This window comes from Amblyomma americanum, chromosome 7 (genome assembly GCF_052857255.1).
Source record: "Amblyomma americanum isolate KBUSLIRL-KWMA chromosome 7, ASM5285725v1, whole genome shotgun sequence".
NCBI lineage: Eukaryota > Metazoa > Arthropoda > Arachnida > Ixodida > Ixodidae > Amblyomma > Amblyomma americanum.
This window is the reverse complement of record NC_135503.1, coordinates 155,330,100-155,355,847: the sequence shown is the minus strand read 5'-3', so window position 1 is coordinate 155,355,847 and position 25,748 is coordinate 155,330,100. Positions and strand designations below refer to the sequence as shown.

The following is a 25,748-nucleotide window of genomic DNA, read 5'->3' as shown; positions in this document are numbered from 1 at the left end:
TCTGACCAGGCCACCTCCATCACGGGCGTTGCGGCATTCACCAAAAACGCGGAATCCACGGAAGAAGCCGCAATTGCAGGTATACAACCGTCGTTAGCGATTCCAAATACGCCATCCCCAACTTTGCCCTAGGCCGCATCTCAATTACGTCCAGAAATATCCTGGAAAATGATTATACATTCCCCCTCCGAGACACTGACCTGGTTTGGGTCCCGGCGCACTACGGAAACTCCGGAAAAGAGGCCGCCCACGCACAAGTTCAAGAGCCGGCCGAGCAGTCAATGGTCGAAACCCGGAGGTAACCGGCGAAACCTTTACCTCCTACCACGACCACGCCACCCATTTCAAACGAGGCAGTTCCCGCTGCCGCACAGCTCCCTCTCGAGGGAGCAGCAGGTGGTGTGAGAATACTTGAGACCCTTGGTTAAAAAACCACTCTTACATACAGGAAATCTCTAGCCGCTCCTGCGGCGAAAAAGCTACTTTAGATCACATAATCTGAAACAAAGCGCATCTTCCACTCCATAGGCGCCGACTGCATGGGGGCTAGAAACACCCTTTTTTATTCGATCATGCCACGTACGTTAAATGAATAGAACCACCTTCCCGTAGACACTGGGAAAGTAAGCGATTTTATTTATTTTTAGCCAGTTACTATCTGCATTTTTGTTTTGTGCTTTCATTTAGTTTTCGTCACAAGAAGCCCGTTTTATTCTTATTTTGTGCCGTGATACATTTTGCTCATGTTTGCATGGTGCCCTGGTTTATTGGTCGAAAATTTGTACTGCTTCCAGTGCGCTCTGATCAGCTTTGCTAATGTTTGTATTGTGTGCTAGTTCACTGCTCGTAAATTTTGTATCGTATTTCGTTTATTCGCTAAAATTCCCGCAGTTTTTTTTAAGATTAACGTAAACCCAATCCCCTCTATAATGCTTCGTCGACTGGGGGTATAGAAAATACATAAATAAAAATCCAAAGTTGGCCAACTTCAGCAGAGCACGTGAGCGCGGCACTACACCACTTCGCCATTGTTAATTTCCGGTGCTGAGAAAAAGTTGGGTAAAACCAATTGCAAATCTCTGCTTTCCAACAATATATAAAAATTTAAATAAATTTACGTGATCGAGCAGCCACGCTTTCCTCGATGTGGTGTTAAATCGCCTTATTCATTTCTCCAGCGTAACTAGCTACAAGGCGCCACCTTTCACATGGTAAGCAATATCAGCTATGCTAAGTCTTCACACAATACCCACGTTGATCAATTGGTCTGCGTGGTCCCCGTCAAAACTCGTAGTTGATGGCAGCTGCTGTTGATTTAATTCAGGAAAAAATAAAATAAAACAAAACAAGGACGTGGACGCAAATACTCAAGTAAAGGCAAAGGCAACGATGAATATTCTTGCACAGTCAAAATTTCTTATTCAAATATCCCCTCTTGCAGAGTTTGGTGAATAGGGTTCAACGTCCCAAAGCGGCTCAGGCTGTGAGGGATGCGCAAGGAGAGATTAATGCACAGGAGATACAATACGTTGTTGCAATCGAATAAAAAAAATTGGGCGACACCTAAGTTGGGCGTTTAATTGCAATGCATGATAGCATTGATGGGTCTTGTTAGCGGCTCTTCTTGGCCACACAGACACGGACACTGTTTCAGTACTTTGTGAAAGACCTCATGACATACATATAGAGCCCCGCTTTAACAAATGTGTACGAACATATGCCTGCGTGGCCTAGGAGTGGCGTGTCTGGCGCACGACCCAAAGGTAAGTGGTCCGATTCCTGACTCTATACCTCAATTTTCTCCTGAGCGCATTTCATTTCCTCTAAATACTTGCATCTCCTAATAACGCTTGAGTGATGTTTCGCCCTGGTAATCACAATTTATGTAGTGGTTTACTCACTTTTCAATTCCGCCAGTTCTCGTGTGACGTCCAAATTTTACGACCAATCAGGATTCTCTCGACACGCCGCCGGTGCTGGGTTCTCCGCTGAATAGCACCCTTATGGCTATCGCGCTAGAGCACATCACAAAGCGGTGAAAGTAAATAAGTGGCAGTTAGTAATGTATGCTTTATTTCATTGTCAATTCATTGTTTCCGCCCTGAAGCACGTTATGAAAAGGCGATATCCGAAGGAAGTAGCTCCAGACATGAAATTTGGTATACCTGCCCTACCCTTCCGGCAAACTTGGCTCCGGTAAGTGATTCTTATGCCGCATCAGCACGCGTCTCATTCGGACTGCTTGTTTAAACAATGCTAAAAAAGTAATGGAGTCTCGGAGATGTCCTGGTTCCTTTGCACGTGGGAATCTAATCAGCTATTCCAGGTTCATTGTGGCTGATTATGCGAGGCTTTAGGTGCGTCACATTATATTGGGCTGTATGGACAGTTTTTGAGTAGTACATAGCTCATGTTCAGCGCTTAGCACCAGCACCTCAGCAACGATTCTGCGGAGTGGCGTCGTTGAGCAAGATATTTTACTTACCGGTACAGTGCCCAGGTACGACGCTCTAAAATGAGCGCTTCGGCGCTTGCTTCTCGTAATAGTAAATTTGGTAGAGGGGTGTAAAGAAAATGTTGCAGACAAAGATATCGCAACGCCGCACTCGTTTACCTTTTTTTGACAATGTTTCGGCGTGGACAGTATGATAATGTAACGATAACTCGATGCATTAGCATCTGATTACATTATTTGTTGAACTTGTTGATTCTCGAGTGTAGTCTCGACTAGAACATAAAACATCCGTGTGATTCTTTCGGCTAAAGCATGCTTTATTGATGCGTCTTGTTCAGAATGTAAATTGTAATATCCGCATGTGAAAGCAGATCCTCTGGAGCGTGGTGTGGTCATGTCATCCTGTTTTCTTGTTCATTCAGCGGCCCACGAACAGCGGTTAAATATTCGCCATCCAGGCGAACTCAGCTTATTCGCCGAGGAATGCCCCTTAACATTGCTAAACATGCAACATACGATCCTCCTAGCGGCTGAGGCTAGAGCTTGTCTTGTTTCAGTGCCCGAAACATACTAAGGAGAAAAAGAAATAAAAAACATCACACGGTGACCCTGCGTCTTCAACTCATTCCTTAAATCAGCATGATAGTCTGCCAGAATTACCCACAGGAACGCAGGAATAAGCTGCCATTTCTAAAGCGGCACTCCAGAAGAGGGCCCTGGGTGCTGGAACCACTACCTGCTCTGTGTTCCTCCCAGAAACTCTTCACTTTTGCGGGCGTGAACAAAGACAGCCATTGTTCAGGCCTTCCAGTGACATGGATGTAGAGACCAAGCTATGCTGGACGCAGTATGTAAGGACATAGGTTCGTTTGCCCTCCAGCATCATGGAGTGCGCGGTTGGCCTACAAATATAGCGTATTTGACGTCCTGTCCAGATAACTAGTTATTTAACTTGTTTCTTACAGATGTACGTCCTCAGGTAAAAGTCTGAAAAGAGAGTCGCGAAAAGCAGTCCTTCTAGGGCGCCGACGAACGCCAGGATCCTGGATACGCCGCAGTCCACGAGCACCGGTATGAGCGCGTGCAGCGACAGCGCGGCGAACTGGGCGATCTGGAAGAGGGTGACGTACTTCTTCCACCAGAGGCGCGGGCCGCATCGCGGGTCCCAGCGCGGCGAGCGCGTAGTACGCGTACATGACCACGTGCACGGCCGAGTTGAGCAGCGGGAAAGAGAACACGTGGCCCGTTATGCCAAGCGTGAGGACCAGCCACACCGACCCAGAGGGCCAGCGAGTGGGTGCAGCAGGTGCAGGAAGCTCAGGTGCGTCGTCTTCTTGCGCAGCACGAAGAACAGCGTGTCCAGCATCTCGCCGGCCTTCATGAGCATGTAGTACCAGGCTCGCGTGAGGAAGAACATGTTGTCGTCCGTGGGCCGCGGATCTGTGCCCCAGCACAGGACGCTCTGACCCGGCCTTCTCATGCCGGCGTACGAGACGGCGAAGTAGATGAAGTAGATGCTGAATGCCACCATCAGCACGTTGTAGGCGACTACCACTCGGCGCACGTCGAACGGTTCGCGGTTTCTCATGAGCCACGGCCCCAGGCGTGTGGCCAGCAGAATGTAGAGGCCGATAACCGCCACCACGGGCAGCGGGCTGCCCATGAAGAACCATGCTCGTGTACGTGGGTCCGCAAGGAGCACGTAGTGTTGGTGGAGGCTTTGCAGCGGCAACGTAGACGCGTTCATGGCTTTGCTGGCGAGCGCGTTTTCCGCCGTTGCTTTTTTATCTTAGTTTACGGTGGAGGGGTGGGACCGCAGCCTGGTTCGAAAGGACAGAAAAATAATTTCGCAGCCTACCGAACCGAAACCGATTAGGCAGCCCACCATGGTCCGTAACAACTTCCTCGAGGCGTAACACGGCATGCACCCTTGTCCGAGCGCGCCGATCTCGGCGCTGCCCGTCAGCGGCGTGCGTCAGTCGTTCTGTATGATATGGACTAGCGCACGACCCGGACGACGTCTTTAGACACGCGTGATGATTCCGAAATTGTTTCCATATCTGAACGACGGGTGTAATGTTGCGCAGTGCGCATGCAATGACCTTGGCTGAGGCCCTGACGCTAGCTATGCTTTTTTTTTGCGAAGGCCTGGTGCTCTGATACGTATGCTGCACCGAATTTGCTATACGCGAGAGCATTAACGTGCGTTCAGCTTCCTACGATCTTCAACGATATGCAGTCAACAGGCATGAATGCTACACGCTGTCATAGTTAGAGTGTGCAGCAAAGTGATTGGCAGCTGCCTCTTTTCAGCAGGGGTGTTTCCGGAGCGCCACATGCGTGATATGCGAGCGCTGCTCTTAAGAGGCACACTTGGTTAGTGGGCTGGATAGGGTCAAATTTGACTGACGTACCTGACAAAACGCCATTGAGGTAAGTTGCAGAATTTAGAGCCGGATGGTCGGTTGGAGAAAGCGTGAACTGAGTGGCGAATCTCCGTACAAACCGCGAGGACCTGGAAACAGGGGCCTGTGGTGAACTTAAGGAGTTGAAATCAAGAAAGCGAACACTGATTAACCTTGGCGTTACCGTTTCAGAGGTCTAACGTTTGCTGTGTATGCACAGAAAACAACTGCGGTAGTAAAGTTCCTCTCAGGACCTGTAAAATATGCAGAGCTCACCAATTCCAGCACAAAATCAGAACAACGCATTGCAGTTCACCCGATGGCACTGTTCATAAATCAACCAATCAATTAATGATTCAATACTTCAATCAATTTATTCTCAACATAAACGGTGTTGAGGAGCCGCAGACAAAGAGCCTCCAGATGCGCTTGACGGGTCCGCGGCCCCGTGTACATTGCGACATATCGCAAGCATAGATACAGGCGCGGCCAGAATAATACGCAGCACGCAACAGGCGACGCATCAAGGATGGATGGACGGACGGATAAGGCTGAACCCTTTAAATCGGGCGGTGGTTCAAGCCACCTAACCATGACTTGTGAAATTTTACTCTGGTCATGATTTTAGCCGCCAAGCAGATAACCTTCTCTTGGTTACTTCTACTCGCTTGAAATCTACTTTTCCTTCACTGTCCTTAGACCCCAATGCCTTGGATAAATCAGCCCCGCTGCTTTCCACTGTAGGGTGAAGCCTTTTACAGAAAAGTATCAAGTGTTTAGCCGTTTCCTTTGACTCTCCGCACGCAACGCACGACGTGTCTATCTCGCGTGGTACCTGACTCTATATGTCTTAGTCCGCAAAACTCCCGTCCTGGCCTCAAGCAACAAAGAGCTTCCCCTACAATTATTATAGATATTTTCTTTGGCAATTTCCTGCTTAAAGATCCTGTATGTTCCGAGTGCCGATTTCGTCAGCATCCTTGTTTTTCACAGAGCTCTCACAGTTTCTTTAACCTTTTTCGTAACCGATAATTATTGATTTGCCCCCTACTGCTGCCCAGATATTTGTCAATTTTCTAGTTCGCTTTATCCATTTCGTATCAACATTCCTTATGTACAGGTATCTGAAAACTTTCCTAGCCAACTGCTTTTCCCCCATTTTTCTCAATCGCTCCTCAAATGCTTTTCTTAATGCTAGCTTCTCTGCTCTCGAACGACGCCCATTCCATATCACCCTGTACCTCCTGATTTGGTGTATTGCCATGTGCTCCCAAATCTAGCCTCCCTACGCCGCGTTGTTTGAGTTATAACCTTGCTTGAACATCTGGTCTCATGCACAGGACCGCATTGCCGAAAGTCAGGCTAGGAACCATTACCCCTCTCCAGATCCTTCTTACCACTTCATACGTATTGTAATTCCACAGTGCCCTATTTTTCATGACAGCTGCATTTCTACTAGCTTTATTCATGAAATATTTTTCATGATCTGTCAGATACTCAGCACCGTTATTTATCTACACCCCAAGATACTTGTACTCATCCACTACCTCTAGCGTGAACTCCTGTATTCTATGCTCGCCGCCTTCATCATTAAATATCATGACTGCAGATTTTTCCTTACTAAACTTGAAATCCAATCTATCTACCTCAGTAGGTGGCGGAAAATCTTCAAGCGCCGACTAATCTTTTTAACGATTGGTCGGCGCTTGAAGATTTTTCGCCATGAACGTACCCGACCAGAGGGGTTTCCGTCGAACCCTGGATTTCATTTCCCTCTGTACCGCAAATGTCCATCAATTTCTGTAAACCTTTCTCGTTGTCAGCCATTAGCACTATATCATCCGCGTATATTAGTTCCGGTAATGACTGTTTAATCAATTCTCCTTGCTTGAAAAAAGAAAGGTTGAATCCTAGTCCGCTCCTCTCTAATTTGGTCTCTAACCGTTGCAGGTACAACATGAAGAACAATGGAACAGAGGACATCCTTGCCTAAGCCCCCGCTGTATCTCTACAGGCCCTGATACATTTTTTTCATTTTTAAGCACTGTGTTACCTTTATATATATCTTTTAAAAGATTAATTACTTCATCTTCCCCAACCAATGTGCCCAGTATGTCCCACAAATACTCTTGAATAACGTTGTCGTAGGCTCCCTAATATCCAGAAATGCTAGCCATAGGGGCCTGTGTTCCTTTTCAGCAATCTCTACACACTGCGTCAATGAAAACAGATTGTCCTCCAACCTCCTTTGTTTCCGGAACTCATTTGTAGCTCCGTTAGCACTCCTTCGTTCTCCACCTATGCCTGCAGTCTGCCCATCCCTGATCTGTAACAATAAACCTTTGTTCTAGCCCTGTCTTATTACTCATTGCATATAGATGCTTCCAGAATTTTTGAGCTGCTTTTCTATCCTTTTTATTTACTTTTGACATCCATTGGGCAGCCTTTCTTCTAATTTTCTCATTAAACAAATAGTATGCTTCCCTTCTACACTTTATGATCCCATTTTCTGTCTACTTCAGCTTCTGGTTCCCGCCTATTCTTGGAATATATGTGTTCCCTGGACTCTTCCTGACGTTTCTCTATCGCCTTCTTGACCTCCTCATCCCACCAACTCTTGGATTTGCGTCTTTTCTCTTTTGGCATGACTCACACCTTAGCTAGCTCTAGCTCAAGTAATCGAGTTAATTTGGTATTAGCCCATTCTGTTCGTTACCTTCAAGAATTACTTTCACAATTTGTTTGGCTGCTGCTTCCAACTGCTCTTCTGAGTAAAAATTCTCCTCTGATTGTTCATCCCGCTTCAGTTCTACATTAGTTTCTCTTCTGAAACTCAACTTGATACGTTTTTGGTCCCTACCTAGACTTCTGGAACCATGTTCATCTATGCTCATTACCCCTAATCTATTATACATCCTATGTGACATAATTGCATAATCTATTGTCGAGTGCCGGCTCCCTGCCTCCCATGTTATGAGCCCTTCACAGTTCTCGGTACTGTTGCATACAACTAAATCATGCCTGTCACACATATCCAGCAGCATGCTTCCTGTCGATTCTGTGTACCCATCCCAGGTCTTTATGTGTGCGTTCATGTCGCCTAATATAATTGTCTCGCCCTGTCCTCCTGACTCATCAATTTTGCTTGCAATACTTTCTAACATTTTCCTGTTTTCCTCTTTGGCATTAGCTCCTGTCCACAGGTATACAAAGCCAAGGAGTGTTTGCTCCCCTGCCACTTTTCCTTTTAGCAATAAATTTTCCTTGCATGCCGGTTTATCCCTTTGAAAATTCTTACTTTTATGAATGAATGTCCCAATTCCACCCCCTTTCTGCGGCCCTCTGTTATATTGCAATATTCCCATGCGTAGTCTGGGTTACAGGGTGGTTGCTTCATGTCTCTAAGCGTTTCCACTAAACCGTATACCATCCATTCCTCCTGCCTTAACTCTTCTTCTATTTCCTTCTATTTCAGTAAATTCCTGCCACCTTGCATGTTAATGAAACATATTTGAATTAACTTGGCCGTGGCACTTGTGTCTATTTCTTCTGCTATGGTTCCATCGTCCCTTTGATCTTGGTTCTTCCTTCTCCACACTGGTTCCCTCAGAGCTCTGGGTCCCCCCAAAAAAGCTGTTTCCTGGCGACCTATCCTACTACCCACCCTCTTGCCAGTGGCACCGCCGTAGTGAATGCCATCCTGTGCAAAAGTGGGGGATCTGACCTCGTACACTTCCCTGTTAACTTCTATTACCCCGTATCATAGTCTTCGACTGATTAACCTAATTACACGGTTTGCCTCAACGGCCCTCCTTTCCGTTTCGCTAGCCTGTCTCTGGACCTCTGAGATAGTGCATATGGTTGCATGTGCACTCTCAGTGGCCTCTCTAAGCCTACGCATCCCCACTTCTAACTGCTTCTGGAGATTCTGGCTCCTCCCCTTCAGCACATCGTTGAGACCAGCATAGATAACAACAAGGTGTTCGCCATCCATGTTGCCCCCCACCACCTCCTGGGCTTTGGCCATTGCATCTACCATGCATTTCCCTAACTGGGCCTCCACCTGCACCCGCCTGTCCGCCTTCACTGTCGTCAAAACGCCTCCCTCAACCCTCGCTACGTTCGAGTCACCGACTACCAGAACCCTTCTCCGCTCTAACCGTTCGCTTCCTGACTGCAACTGTTGCCCTCCGGATCGCACTAGCTGTCTCTCCTGCCGCCGTACGCAACTGTCGCAAGTCTCCGTGCCCGTTTTTACCTCTCTGTCTTCTCCATTCAAAGCCTGCTGCGCTACAGCACTCTAAGATCGACGAGCCTCGTCCCCCCCCCCCCCCCCCCCCCCCCGTTGACACTGCTCCGAACCGGGGTGCCCTGCCGGCCGAGACCTGAGCGCTTCTACCTGCTCTTCTAGCTGGGCCCGCTTTTCCCGCTCCTCTTTCAACTCGCCCACAATTCGCTCGAACAGGTCGGCATTAGCCCCCTTGCTCTTAAGCGACTCGGCGACCTGAGTTTCTAGCTTAATCCGTTCCTCTCGTTCCACCTTCAGGTCCCCTTTGAGTTCCTTAATCCTGGCTGCCCATTCGCCTTTCAACGTCTGAACGGCCTCCTCAAAACGCTTACATATATTGCACCCGAAGTTAGCCCCATCTGCCTCGGCTAAGCCCCTGAACCCGGTCTCGTCTAAATAGCATCAACGGTCGCACTCCTGGCACTGCACTCACTTCCCGTCCACCTTGACCTTCCTAGCTTGCCGACCCATCGTCCGGCCGACTAGGCAACCTAAAAGCCCGCCAAAATTCCTTCACAAAAACCTTCGGCACTACGCAACGTAAAAGCCCGCCAAATTTCCTACACAAAAACCTCCGGCACTACGCGACGTAAAAGCCCGCCAAAATTCCTACAGAAAAAACCTTCGGCACTACGCAACGTAGAAGCCCGCCAAAAAGAAACTGCATCTAAGCGCCACCTATCAGCGACAGAAAGATACACTTCGCTCCCCGCGCGCAGCGAGAGTACCCGCCACCGAGCCCGAGGCTGCGTTCCAATACTCTAGACGTCTAACAAGACGTCTAGTGTGACGTCTAGGAAGCCGTCCACATGCCTATGTATTGGAACTTGTCTACTGCTCACGCCGTCTCGCGGCGTATTAATGTAGCTAAAGCTTATGAACAGTTGTACCACAATTTTTCTCAAACTGAGCAATAACGATAATTAAAAACGTGTTTTCAACAAGTTTGCACATTTTTTCGGCAATGACTGCGCGTAAACCGGACTGGTGGATGTGTCTATCGGTCAGTCTACTTGTAGCAGACGGGGCCGCTCTCCGAAGACGACGCTAAAGAGATATGCGATTATTCTTTTATTATTGATGCTAAACTGTACATGCTCTTCGAGCGTGCTCGTCCAGACGGTCCTGTAAACATAAGAAAGAATACGAAAGACTGTAATCAATATGCGCGGAATGCGATACGGCTAATAAACTCTGCAACAGGAAAACACATGCATACCATTAAACCTGCAGTCTGCCGTACGTGGTACTCGGAGACGGCGAGAAACCTAAAGACAGCAGCGAGCTTTATTCCAGCAAAGACTAAAATCAATTCGCAACATGCCGGTGCGTTTGTTCTCAGAGTGTAGAGATAAAAAAGAATGTACACGAAAGAGTTGATGCAACTAATACAGCAACAGAAGAACACATTTGTTAACCGTCACGCCAGCAGTCTTAACGCCCGTCGAGGAACCCAACGACAGCGACGAGTATTAGTCTCTAAAATCAAGGTGCCAATCAAGATCCGGCCTCGTCAGATGCCGGATCAATGAAACAGACCTACAGCGTCCGCTGCTGTAGCAAAGCTCTCAACTGCACGATTTTCTCCTGCGTGATTCACTGCTAGGAATCGCACGCCCACGAAGATTAATTAGCCACTATTTTGCATTCCAAATAACATAATGAAATGACTCACATTTTTCCTTTCCTATATTCCGTGTGCAGTCCGACGCGCGCAAGAGCACGACTCGCTCATCCGCGTACATCAGCTCCGCCATGCATCTTTAGACAGCAAGTTAGCCTGCATCGATGTGGACTATTAGACTGCTTCGTGAGAAATGGAACGCGTCCCAAGATGGCGGCTGTCCGGCTAGACGTCGAAGTAGCCGTCTACTTGGGAGTATTGGAACGCACCCCGAATTAGAGGTGTGCGCCGTGCAGGTTTCGAACGGTGCCGGCGTGGCGGTCGTTTTTAGCCGGCAGCATCGGCGGCGCGGGGCCTGGTATTCATCGGCGGCGGCGCAAGGCCATTTTTCGACGGCGGCGGCGGCGCCGGTGGCGTGGAAAGCTAAACCACAAATTTAAAAAGCTATTTCGCTACAGCCTTCTTTGCTAAACTGGTCGGATTTTTGGGGCTTTTCCTACTACGGACTCAGAATACAGAGGGATTGAAGGGTGAGAGAAATGCAAAATGTTCTGTAAATCATTAGGTGGCGTATTAAAAAAATGAAGCACATATCATAAGCGCGTATGTTGATTGTGTTTTATATTTCTTGCTCACGAACGTGCAGAACCTTTCTTGTTTTCTGCGTCATTGTCGCAATTGTTTTCTTTCTCCTATTCTTCGGTTATACAGGTGTTTTTCCATTTCGCAGAGTCACTGAATTCGTCTAGAATTATTAAGCCGGCACAGACGAACGTGACACTCGATATGTTAATCCTACTTCCACTTTTTCTAAATGAGATTGTGGTTATGCATTATTCTTTACGTAAAAAGAAACAGATCTCTTCTGTGACCAACTTTTGCTAGGTTCAGACCTTTACCTGTCGACCAATCAGTAGATGTTATAACACGGGAGTGGCTGTTCTCCCGCCAGCCGTGAGAATTGCGTTTCCGGAATGCTCACAGCTATCGCCTCTCATTGGCTGTGCATTTTCACGTGACGACTGCCCACATCTTGCCTTGTCTGCGTTCTTCAGGTTCTTGGTTAGATGAAAACTTCGCGCAACGCTTAAAAGTGCTAATTAATACTATTTATTAGCACTTACTTCGGAAAGAGAAGATTACGTGAGGCAACATGCATGGCTGGACCGAGAGGTGAAAAGCCCGAAGTGCTCCGCTGACGGGGTTGACTTCTGCGCCAACGCTGAAGCCATTCCGTGAGAATGGAAAAAGATGTTCACGAGTGCCGGGAGAGTAATAAAATCTTATTCTGCCAGCTATTATTATGTGATCATGCACAGCGTGAAAATTTGGGGAACGCAATTTTTTTTGCCGTGAGACGGCTGCCGGGAGAATAACAAAATCTTATTCTACCGGCAGTTAACATGTGATCATTTACAGCCGATGAGAGGCGAGTGCCGTGAGAATTGAGGGCGCGGAATACTCACGGCTGCTGGGAGAAAACAAACATTTTTGTCTGGACAGTTTGTGAAACCTCTTGTTCTGAATATTAATCACCATTTCTTTAAAGTAACTGTTCTTATAGAGGCCTTTTCCCGGAATAAAATGCTTTTGTAGCTATAGATATATTACGGTAGCATTTCGAGCCTTCAGCGTGGCGGCGCCGCCACCCTGTGGCTGCGCTGCCACGCTGTCACGTGGATGGTCACGTGGTGCGGGAGCAGCTGCCGGCGGCGCGGCGCCGTGTCTGATCACGTGGTTGCCACGTGGTGCGGAACAGATGCGCGGCGCGACGGCGAAACCGAGCTGCCACAGCTGTGCGCATGCGCCGTGTCAAGTGGGACGAAGACGAAGATGAAGAAGGAACGACCAGCCCGCAAAGAAGAAGCCCGCATAGTGGTTGTGTTCTGGAAGCCCACAGTTGGAAGAAGAAGAAGACGGACGTGCTGACGTGTTCTTGCTGGCCGCTGCTGTTTTCTGCATCTTCTGGTGGTTCCGGCTTGTTCATCCTTGGTGAGCCCGTTCTACGTTGGGGGGTTTTGGCCAAGGCGTAGTTTAGGACGCAGTTCATGTGAACCTGAGAGCGCGTTTTGCTGATAGATGTCGTTGAACTCCCCAGGTGGAGGGTAGGCAGCTTGGTTTGCCAGCTTGCCAGCCCAAAGCCTGCCACTTGAGTCCTTTCACAAAAATGGCATTGATGCGGTTCCCGTGGCTATCGTTCCAATCGGTGAGGGTGTGATCAAAATGAAAACCCCCAAACTAATTCAACAGGAGCTAAGATCATTGACTGCCCAATACCTGCAGATCTCTGAGGTGCGTCCATTTGGCCGTCGAGGAACTGTGTGCAAGTCCTCGGACATCGCTTGTGTTGCAGACTTGCTTAAGTGCAAAAATTTCAGCTCGCTGCCGGTGAAAGCATTCATTCCCGAACAGCTTGCATGTGTCAAGGGTATCGTAAGAGGTGTCGACCCAGCATCATCCCCGCAAGAAATTCTACAGGAATTTCAGGATGCAGGCGTTGGGGTCCTTTCAGTCTACCGCTGCAGTAGAGAGGTAAACGGCTCGCGTGTTGCTACTGATTCTGTAATAACAACTTTTGCTGGCTCTTCCTGCCCTGCTGAACTAAAAATCTGGCCGATTGTATACCGTGTGGACCCTCTAGAACCCCGCCCTCTTCAATGCTCCAACTGTTGGCGGTTCGGGCATAGTGGTAAAGCATGCAAGTCGGAGACCCGCTGCCGTTTATGTGGACAAGGTCATTCTGCTGATCACTGCCCCTCAGAGCAGCCTCATTGTTGCCTCTGCAGCAACAGTCACTCAGCTGATGATGCCAACTGCGCAAAACGTAGTGAAGAGCGTAGCTTGTTGGACATTATCAAAGAGAAGCGGTGCTCAAGAGCCGATGCTTACGCTGTTCTTAACAGGAAAAAAGATTCATATGCTAGTCGCGTGCGCGCTTCTGTTGGGGACATTGAGTCCAACTTGACTGCCTCAATTGTGACCACAGTCGAAAAAGGTCTTAATAATGTGGTTGAGCGAATGCTAAACACTTTCTCTGAGGCGTTGGCTCAGTTTGTTGCAGTTGAGTCTTCGTCACCATCAACACCCGTCCTGGCAGCAACGTTTGCATCTGTTCCAGCTTCTGCAGCTAGTGCTAGCCGCTCTACGTCACCTTCTGATGCTCCTCAGGTCCCACCTAACATCTCTGTTCCTAGTAGTGAATGTCGCAGTGACATCTGCAGAACAGATGTCGAAATGTCGTTCCCTACGCAGAAGCGCCGTGCTTCCTCATCACCATCTAATTCTTCTCCACAGATGAAAGCTAAAAAGGGACCACCCAAACTTCATCTCCATGTTGATATCCTTAAAGAGGCGGTTTCGGCCTCTTCAATTGGTCAATAATCATGGCAGGTATCAAAGTATTACAATGGAATTGCCGTTCCTCTTGTCTTCTCTTCCAGATCTAGACATACTTATTCACAAGCATAAGCCTGATATTGTACTTTTACAAGAAACGTGGTTATCACCGTATAAATTATTTTCAATGAGAAACTTCCGAGTTTTCCGGTCAGATCGAAATGTTGGCAGGGGAGGTGGCTTGGTAACCATGCTATCTAAAAATTTATGTCATCAGGCATCTATCTCTAAGAAAATTGTTCTCCCTGACTGTGAGCTTTTAGCGATCAAAATTTCATTTCCGCATTGTGCTGATATTACAATTGCTAATGTCTATTTTCCTTTTGGTGTACACAGGACAGACTGTTTAGACAGCTTGGTGACTGGCACAAACAGTGCAGTCATCGCAGGAGATTTTAATTCTCACCATAGTGACTGGGGAAGTCGTACTGATTCCTGCGGCCAGCTTCTCTGGTCGTGGCTGTCTGCAAATGGTGTACGCTGCTGCAATTCTAGAGAAATAACCTTTACGCGAGGGGTTGCTCGCTCAGCCATTGACTTAACATTATCAGCAGGTAGGCTAGATGTGACTGATTGGTCGACAGAGGATTCGGGTACGTCTAGTGATCACTTTCCTATAACTTTCACTATCCGGTTATCTCCTCTTAAAGCTAGTTGTGTAACCCATAAATTTGTCAACCACAAAATTTATAAAAATCTGATGTCCGCCTCACTTGCCTCTTTAGTTAATACAAGCCGGGATGACAGAGCTCAGCAGACGGTTTCATTTTGGCAAAATGCAATAGACCACTCAATATTCGCTGTGCCCGCAGCAGCCTCTACTAAACAGCCGTCTCCTTGGTGGACAGAAGAATGTGAGATGGCCTATCGTCGCAGAAAAGCGGCCTGGAAGAGGCTATCCTGCAACCAGGTCCGGCTAATTGGTTAAATTACAAATTATTCTCTGCATCTTTCAAAAGAACACTTGCCAAAGCCAAGGAGGAGTACAACCAAAATTTAAACACATCTTTCAAATCCTCGTCATCGGAAAGCCCTTTATAGATTCATGGAACGTAACAAGAGTTCTGTCGTCCCTCTTCTCACTAGTTCAACAGTGTTATCACCACAAAAGGCTCAGGAGAGCCTGGAGTGTATTGCTCAGGGATTGGCGTTACGCTTCCAGACGCAGAGCAACGTCCCTTTGTGCACAGTTTCACCCTCTTCAGATTATACCGAGGTTGACGCATTAGAGCTCCTCTCAGTCCTGGCAATGTTGCATCCTGCAGCTCCTGGACCAGATGGTGTCACTGTTGGTAAGATTAAAATTTTAGCCCAGGAGTTTACAAGCGCCCTCTTAGATATGTTCAATGGTTCTCTGGAAAATGCATGGATTCGAAGCATTTGGAAGACGGCGAAAATTATTTTATTAATGAAAGATGTAGGAAAAGGATACGTCTTAGATAATATTCGGCCAATTGCGCTGACTTCAAATTTAGGCAAATTATTAGAACGAATAGTGCACAGTCGCCTCACAAAACATGTTCATGACATCAACGGTCTCAGCTCAGCCCAGATTGGCTTTCGTCGTGGATGCTCTATATGGTCCGCGCATGTGGATCTAGAGAGCAGAATCCGGCTCTCGCTACGCAGAAGAGAAGTTTCAGCTTTGGTCACTCTTGATGTAGCAAAGGCCTATGACAGTGTAGAGCATACTATTTTACTTAACAGACTTGCTCAGTTACGTCCTCCAACTTACATTTATGCGTGGATATCTGAATTTCTGAAGGACAGATTCTTTTACTGCGCCGAGGGAACCCTATGTTCAAATACATATTACCAATCAAGAGGTGTGCCGCAAGGATCGGTGCTATCCCCTCTGCTTTTTAATATTTTGGTCAGTGGCATCCCCATTCGTCCTGATATAACAGTTTTTGTGTATGCAGATGACATAGCTTTTTTCGCCTCGGCCAGGGATATCCATTCCCTTTACCACATTCTGCAGGGCTATTTGGATGCTCTTGGATTATGGTTGCAGGGTATTAATTTATCCCTGAATGTAGACAAATGCGGAGTTTTGGTATTTCCTCGAGACAGGCCTTTGTACCTTTCATTAGTCCATCGCTCTCTCCAGATTCCACAAGTGGAATCCGTAAAATATCTGGGTGTTACTTATCACCCAGCATTAGATTGGAGCCTTCATATAAAGAACAATGCTTTTAAAGGAGAACGCGCTCTAGGCCGGCTGACAAGAATCGCCAATAAAAAGTTTGGGATGCGCCGCGACACGTTATTGTTACTATACAAAGCCTACGTAAGACCTATACTTGAATTTGGTTGCATTCTGTTCTCTGCTAGCGCAAGCTACAAGATTCAACCCTTAATCTTACTGGAAAGGCGCGCTCTCCGCCTCTGCCTTGGTCTCCCAAAATCAGTTTCGAATGGCCTGCTTTATCTGGAAGCCCGTATCCCTGATCTAACTTCCCGTTTTCAAATACTCACGGTGCGAACTTTCCTCAGGTCGATGGACCCAGTGACTGATGTCAGTACTCCTATTTTTGTGTGTCAGCCGGCCTTATTCTTTTCTCATCATTGGCCACGTATCAAATGCCACAAACTATGTTAACGCAGAACCTTTTAACACCGATTGGTGTTGATCTCAGTTCTTTGCAGTATATTGATGACACGCCGGCAGCAGTGGAATTCCATTTCGACCACATCTTCCCATCTCATGCGAAACACATGCCAGCAAACATTTTTAACGGTATTCTCTCGGATCATATAGAGAAATACCCCCATCATACGGTGCTTGCTACCGATGCCTCCGTCAACTGCCAAAAAGCTGCAGTTGGCATCTTTTCGCAGGATTTGGCATGGAGCTATTCCGTCCGCATCCCAGATTATATTCCTATATTCTTTGCGGAATTTTTGGCTCTTGGAATGGCCCTTCACAAAATTCCATGCCATGTGTCTCATGTTATTATTCTCGCTGATTGTTTGTCAGTGTTAGTTTCCCTTGACACTTCACAAGAAGATTTTTTGAGCCGTATCCTGCGATTTTTTGTCCTATGCACTTCGAAGGTGGTCCGTTTTGTCTGGGTCCCTGGCCATGCAGGTATTCATTCAAATGAGGTGGCTGATTACTTAGCAAGGTCAGCTCTTGACGGGTCAGTGACACATCCCGTCCCGAACTTCAGCCTGCTGGCGATTTCCAGGTTTCAGCAGTTCCTACATATATCAGCCAGGTTACGAGATCCCTTACTAAATACCACTGACTATCAGCACTTAGCATATAATTGGAACGTCCGTTCGTGTAAATCCAGGCTGTGTGAGGTAACAATGACGCGGCTGCGGTGCAGGATTCCAAGTTTGAATTTATATCTATGCAGGTGTGGGTTGACACCGACGAACCTATGTGACGCATGTGGGAAAGTTGAATCTTTAGACCATTTTCTCCTCTACTGCCCTATGTTCGCACTTCAGAGAAAGATTTACCTGGAGGTCCCTCTCTCCAGGTTAGGGCTCCCTTTATCTTTGCCAGTATTATTATCGTTTGGTGCGAACGCCATGGGATTTGCATTGGGTTCTATTTGTGGATTTCTCCACAATTACATAATTGCAACTGGTAGGTTGATGTGCTGATTTTTTTTAAAGTTCTACGAGCTCTTCTTTTTCACCAAAATGCTGTCTGTTATTTAACTGTCAATATTGTTCTCTTGTTTTTATTCATTGATTTTTCAAAATTCACGATTGGTGCTACATTTTTATCATCATCTTCCATGGAAACTTCTTTGTTTATTCAACTACACCTTTGCCAATCCCCCCGCGTGGGTATGTGCCATATACCTGGGGTGAAGAAGAAGAAGAAGAAGAACGACCAGCGAAACGAAGCGGCGAAAGACTGACTTTGCAATTCAACTGAGCAAGTTCCACTCGGCCAGCTGTAGCTATCGCGTCACTCCAGGATTAACCACAGCTAAACCACCGCCAATAATTTTTGCAGCAGGTCAACATTTTCCCTTAATACTGTTCTCAAGGATGACACCATTACAACGACAGTAAAAGATGATCAGCAAACTCCCGACTTTCACCTTCTGCAACTTCGGGCACGCCGAAACAGGCGGAGAAACAGGCTGCTCGACATCCTGACGACCTGGAAAAGAAAATTTGATGTGAACCGATCGAGTGAAGGCGCACGACGCCGTTATGAAAAGCAGCTGTAGTAGAACTTTCTGACGGGCTAGTTGGTACATCTCTATTAAAAAGCGCTTCTTCTCTCTGTCTCCAAGTTTCCTGTGTACGTCCTGTTAGCGCACGCTGTTTAATAGAAAAGCAGCTGGTACATTTATTTATTTATTTTTAGATACTGCGATCTAGTGCAGATTATAGCAGGGTGCGAAAAAACAAACAAAATACAAGCATATAAAGACACTCAAATTCATAACATTTGCAAGCACTTTTAAAACATCAGTAAAGGATTATGATTAAAAGTCTCGCTATTAAGTTTCTTCCATTCAGAAGTTGTCCTCTGAAAAAAAAAAAGAATATTTAAAGCAGTTATTTCGCGCGTTAAAAGGGGTTATTGTTAGTGCATGCCTTGTATCGTGTTATAACCTGAGGAGTCAGAAAATAATTCGAAGTATTAATTTTATGATGACTTTTTATAAGCCGGAAGAAAAACTTTAATCGACAAACACGATTGCGCTAAGCGACTGGGGGTAATCCGGCCACTTCGTCTCACGAGCTCACTTACAGATGCACGGATATGAGTTAAAAATAAATCTAACTACTTTATGCTGTGTATCGCTCTAATTTCTGAATGTTTGTTAACGTGAAAGGGTCCCAGATCATTACAGCATATTCTAGGAACGAATGAGGTAATTGTACGCCAATAGACGAACACCACGTGGGCATGACTTTAGTGAGCGCCTCAAGAAAAAGAGTTTCCGCATTGAATTTGCTACGACAGCGTGTATGTGTTTTGACCCCGAAATGTTAGTAATTCGTAGGCCGAAATATTTATACTCTGTCACCTCTAATAATGATATATTATTAGAGATATGTTATTAAGAGGTGGAAAGACTGGTACAGTCGTTTGGGTTCAGCAATGACCAACAGGGCCCTCTTGAGGATTCTCCGCGGCATGAGAAAGGGGAGACAGATCAAAGATCATGCAGAGAGTATACGGCTTGACTTACAGCTAATGCCAGAGGAGTTTGCAGATCAGGCTTCAGTCCTTTTCTTCCCGAATCATGCACAACATCCGGTTCGTCCACCGGCAAAAGACGCGGTTGGCAAAACGGGGATATCATCACCATTTACCAAATGAGAGCGGCTGCTATCGAAGAAGCGAATGGCAAAATTGCGCCTAGAAATGACGATGTTCCGTATGAGGTATTCAAGAACTTAGAAGGAAACGCAACTGACAGCCTGTTGGACATAATAAACGAGGTATGGCAAGGAGGAGAAATTCCGCTCGACTGGAAGCCCTCGGTGGCGGATCCAATATCAAAGGCTGGGAAACCTCTCACAAGCCTACAATCTTCGCGGCCTATCTCGCTAACGTCTACAATTTGCGAGATATATGTAAAGGTGATTGCCACACGCCTATCGTGATGGTTGGAAAATGAATGAAAATACCATGCTCGGCAAATTCGGATCCGTACAAGCCTTGGCACAGTAAGTGGGTTGGCTATACTGGCTGAAGAGGTCATACATGTGTCGCCTCATAGCCACCTTGTACGCACTGTGGTGGCTACCGACGTGGTGACGGCATACGACATGTTACATGCCAAGATCCTTGACAACATAGAACTTGTGGGCACTCCCCTACAGGTCATAAAGGCAGTACATAATCTGCTAAAGTGCAGGACGTTTTCTGCACGGGTAAACGGGCCAGAAATCGGTAATTACACCTCAAATAAAGGCGTTCCACAAAATACAGTTTTAGCACCTTTGCTATTTGATATCGCACTCATACGATTGGTGTAGAAATTATCTGAAATACCAGAGGTGCAGTTAATTACTTACGCAGATGATGTCACAATTTTGTCTACTCATAAATAGCTTTAGACACAGAATTTTTATTTGCAAGCGGCTTTAAATACACTAGATGGGTACGCCCGTGATGCAAGCTTAGAAATGTCACCGCAAAAGTCCAGATACATTCATGTTGCGAACAAGAATAAAAGAAAGCAATTGGCAATTAAAAGAGTCACGATAAAAATTGTAAACCAGTCATTACAACAGATAGATGAGTTAAGAGGCCTTAGCTTAGGCATACATAAATCTCGCAGAGGAACACAGTGGCTCCATATGATGGAAAAAGCAGCAGCGACTTCGTTAATTCAAATTGATCAAACACATTTCATTGAGGGGAGGAGGTGGCCGAACAGAGATGGCAAGACGTCTTGTACAATCGGTGCTTCAGCCTGGGATGCGCTACCACGTACAGTTCCAACGACTCATGAGGCGGCAATGGGCGGAGTTGGAGACAATAACTAGGAACGCAGTCCGCACCATCACGGCCTTACCAAAACTTGCCCCCATCCCGATTCTACGGGAATTTGCATAGCTGAATGCATTGACAGAACTAATTGATCAGCGAGAGGCAACAAGAAATCTGAAGCAAACTTTCGTTATGCCCATAGCATCTTTGCACGATGCGGTGACAATGCAAACACGTACAATGGCGGACCCCCTCTCCTATATGGGAATTCATGACTATTGCGACAAACAAGACGACTGAACTTGGTCGTAAAGAGAAGCCGAGAACTCAACCTCTGGTTGATGTATGCCCAAGAACATGTATTGCATATACGGACGTGTCGATTGTAGAAACGGGCGGTTGAACAGAGAGCTAAACGTACATCAAGAATGCGTACCAGACCATCCGGATCCGCTTGTGATGGAACTTTATGCAATCCAAGATGCTATGGAGGCCATAAATAAAATATAGTCTATAACAGATGCCCATATCTATACAGACTCCTTAGCCGCGATAAAGCAACCGAAAAGAGTGAAGAGTGACACAGACACTATATGCCAACACAAGAGATCCATGCAATCAATAAGAGAAGAAAGATACATATTTAGATACACTGGACAAAGGAAGGTGCTAAGAACGCTGGGCAGAGAAAAGTAGAGAATCTTACACACCAAGTTCGAAACACTAATGAACCCCCGACCCGGCTTCCTTTTGAGGCCCGCTCGGCTCTCCCCACGTTAGCACCCTCTTCAAGGAAAAGTACGTGTGCTCTCATTCCACCGTGGACTTCCTTCCTCCCTCATAACCTAACGATATTGGAGGAGGCATCCCTTAAACAGGATCGGGTCTGAGGCGGCCCTTACCCCGTCGGTCTCGTGCCGATGGGGCTCTGAAGAAGACGCAGGACCCACCACCTGCCGGAGGTGTTAATTCCACACCGGCTGCAGGGGCGGATTTTAACCACCTGCTGTGGAATTGTGCAGCCACAAGGGCTTCAAGAACACAAATTTTACAGGAACTGGGACTACCGGCGACAAGGTAGGAATATTGCTCTAAGTTTCTCCAAGTGGCTAACCGAGAACAATAAGAGCAGGTGCCTTCTCTGGTTACTGCATGAAAACAGCTTTCATGATTTCCTCTAATTAGTATGCAGCGAACCCAACCTATGCGTTTATGGCAAGTGCGCGAAATAAAAAAAATTGTTGCCCACAAATAGTGTGCAGGGGCGGAATTCATTGTTGAAGTTGGCAAGTGTTGTGGGCATACTTTTGGAGATAAGCTTGCATACTGCAAATAACATTGTTATTTCTTTTAATACCTGTCTCGTTGCAATTGACTAAAATTTGTTTTGTTTATTGCTGACAAACATGTTCGATCAAGTTCGGTTAAACGGTTACATCTTGGGACGAGGATTTCAGCGACAACATTGGGTGAGGTAACTACACTGGGAGGGAAGAGTTACATATGATGCAGGTGGTAACTTTAATGTGACGACGACGTCTTTATGATTGGAAGAATTTGTTACGGAGTGTAAAAATTCTTGAAAGAGGTTTTCAGTTTGAAGCACTAGGTAGGTGCAGGTGTCGCGGGTCGGGGCGAGATTTGCAAGCCCGTGGCAATGTTCAACAGTAACTCCCTTATATCACTCTGCTTCGATGTTGGGAGCACGCCCATTCGGATGTTGTTTTCAAACTGTCTTACTGGCAGCCTGGAGTTCACGACCAGCTGAATTTTCGCGGGAACTGTGCTTTCTTTCGTGATCGAGCCCACCGCAAAGCTGGTGGGCCCGCAGAACCCGGCATCTCCATGGTGTCTGACGCAGGGCCACTCAAAGGGGCTTGGTACTGAATAGGCTTATTATTTGAGTTATTTATTTCAAATGACAACAGGCAGCAGTGCTGCCTGGGCAGAGGAGGGCTTTATCAAGTGCAGTGACAAGAAATTCACAAATGATTTTACATTCGTACAATCAATAACCGATGCTGGCAGAAAATTCCTCTCGAGTTGTGAACTGAAAAAATGCTTCTCAGGTATCTTAGCCGCCGCAATGTACGGGCGATTAACATTAGAGGGGTTGATAGAGCAGATTTTATCTCGCAATCTTTTTACGTTAACGAAGGGGCTCTAGATTCATGTGCTGCAACATATCGCCAACAGATGAAGATCGATATGAAGGAGCTAGACACCGCAGCGGACACGGGGCAGAGAAAGAAGATGACACCGCCCTGTGTCGTCTTCTTTCTCTGTCCCGTGTCCGCTGCGGTGTCTAGCTCCTTCATGTCTCACCAACTGGCCTACACATCTACCCTCCTAAGAGGATCGATAGTCCCATGCACTTGCTATCCAATAGCAATTGCTCATATAATAGCAGCAAGTTGCTGAATTCTTTCTACTTGCGCCATATATTCAACATATTGTGGGTCCCACACTGCGGAAGCGTAGACAGTGACTGAGCGAATTGCAATGCGGCATGCCTCCAATGTAATACTTGGAATAGTTGACAAAGTACGGGCGATTAACATTAAACGGATTGATAGAGCGGTTTTAGTGTCGCAATCTTTTGACGTACACGAAGGGGCTCTAGATTCATTAGGTGCAACATATCGCCAACAGATGAAGATCGAGTCTCATACAATTGCTATACAATAGCAATTGCTCATACAATAGCAGCAAGCCGCGAAATTCTTTCTACTTGTGCAATATATTCAACGTAGTGTGGCTCCCACACTGCGGTAGCGTACTCAGGGACTGAGCGAACTGCAATGCGGCATGCCTCCAATGTAATACTTGGAATAGTTGACAAAATACGGGCGATTAACATTAGACGGGTCGATTGAGCAGTTTTAGTGTCACTATTTTTCGACGTACACGAAGGGGCTCTAGATTCATTAGATGCAACATATCGCCAACAGATGAAGATCGATAGTGTCATACAATTGTTATACAATAGCAATTGCTCATGCAATAGCAGCAAGCCGCGAAATTCTTTCTACTTTCGCAATATAATCAACGTAGTGTGGGTCCCACACTCCGGAAGCGTGATCAGAGACTGGGCGAATTGCAATGCGGCATGCCTCCAATGTAATACTTGGAATATTTGACTAAGTACAGGTGATTAACATTAGACGGGCTGATAGAGCAGTTTCAGTATCGCAATCTTTCGACGTACACGAAGGGGCTCTAGATTCTTTAGATGCAACACATCGCCAACAGATGAAGATCTATAGTGTCATACAATTGCTATACAATAGCAATTGCTCATACAATAGCAGCAAACCGCGAAATGCTTTCTACTTGTGCAATATATTCACCGTAGTGTGGGTCCCACACTCCGGAAGCGTGATCAGGGACTGGGTGAACTGCAATGCGGCATGCCTCCAATGTTATACTTGGAATAGTTGACAAAGTACGGGCGATTAACATTAGACGGGTTGATAGAGCAGCTTTAGTGTCGCAATCTTTCGACGTACATGAAGGGGCTCTAGATTCATTAGATGCAACACATCGCCAACAGATGAAGATCTATAGTGTCATACAATTGCTATACAATAGCAATTGCTCATACAATAGCAGCAAACCGCGAAATGCTTTCTACTTGCGCAATATATTCACCGTAGTGTGGGTCCCACACTCCGGAAGCGTGATCAGGGACTGGGTGAACTGCAATGCGGCATGCATACAATGTAATATTTGGAATACTTGACAAAGTACGGGCGATTACGATTAGACGGTTTGATAGAGCAGTTTTAGTGTCGCAATCTTTCGACGTACATGAAGGGGCTCTAGATTCATTAGATGCAACATATCGCCAACAGATGAAGATCGATAGTGTCATACAATTGTTATACAATAGCAATTGCTCATGCAATAGCAGCAAGCCGCGAAATTCTTTCTATTTGTGCAATATATTCAACGTAGTGTGGGTCCCACATTGCGGTAGAGTACTCATGGACTGAGCAAACTGCAATGCGGCATGCCTCGAATGTAATACTTGGAATAGTTGACAAAATAGGGGCGATTAACATTAGACGGGTTGATTGAGCAGTTTTAGTGTCGCCATCTTTCGACGTACGCGAAGGGGCTCTAGATTCATTAGATGCAACATATCGCCAACAGATGAAGATCGATAGTCTCATACAAATGCTATACAATAGCAAATGGTCATACAATAGCAGCCAGCCGTGAAATTATTTCTAGTTGCGCAATATATTATAAAAGTGTGGGTCCCTCACCTGGAGAAGCGCACTCATGGACTGAACGAACTGCAATGCGGCATGCCTCCAATTTAATACATGGAATACTTGACAAGATACGGGCGATTAACATTAGACGGGTCGATAGAGCAGTTTCACTGTCGCAATCTTTCGACGTACACGAAGGAGCTCTAGATTCATTAGACGCAACATATCGCCAACAGATGAAGATCGATAGTCTCATACAATTGCTATACAATAGCAATTGCTCATACAATTGCAGCAAGCCGGGAAATTCTTTCTACTTGCGCATTATACTCAATATAGTGTGGGTTTCACACTTCGGAAGCGTACTCAGGGACTAAGCGAACTGCAAAACGGCATGCCTCCAACGTAATACTTGTAATAGTTGACAAAGTACGGGCGATTAACATTTGGCGGGTTGGTAGAGCAGTTTTTGTGTCGCAATCTTTAGACGTACACGAAAGGGCTCTAAATTCATTAGATGCAACATATCGCCAAAAGATGAAGATCGATAGTCTCATACAATTGCTATACAATAGCATTTGCTCATACAATAGCAGCAAGCCGCGAAATTCTTTATACTTGCGCAATATATTCAACCTAGTGTGGGTCCCACACTGCGGAAGTGTACTCAGGGACTGAGCGAACTGCAATGCGGCATGCCTCCAATGTTATACTTGGAATAGTTGACAAAGTACGGGCGATTAATATTAGACGGGTTGATGGAGCAGCTTTAGTGTCGCAATCTTTCGACGTACATGAAGGGGCTCTAGATTCATTAGATGCAACATATCGCCAACAGATGAAGATTGATAGTCTCATACAATTGCTATACAATAGCAATTGGTCATACAATAGCAGCAAGCCGCGAAATTCTTCCTACTTGCGCAATATATTCAA

General features: G+C 46.3%; 2 pseudogenes; both read right to left on the bottom strand.

The window, feature by feature from the left end:
* Positions 1–2,835: 2,835 nt before the first annotated feature.
* On the bottom strand, positions 2,836–4,202 carry LOC144097534 (very long chain fatty acid elongase AAEL008004 pseudogene; annotated as a pseudogene).
* Positions 4,203–8,326: 4,124 nt separating this feature from the next.
* The window catches only part of LOC144098183 (uncharacterized), a 125,718-nt pseudogene continuing 108,296 nt past the window's right edge, over positions 8,327–25,748 (bottom strand).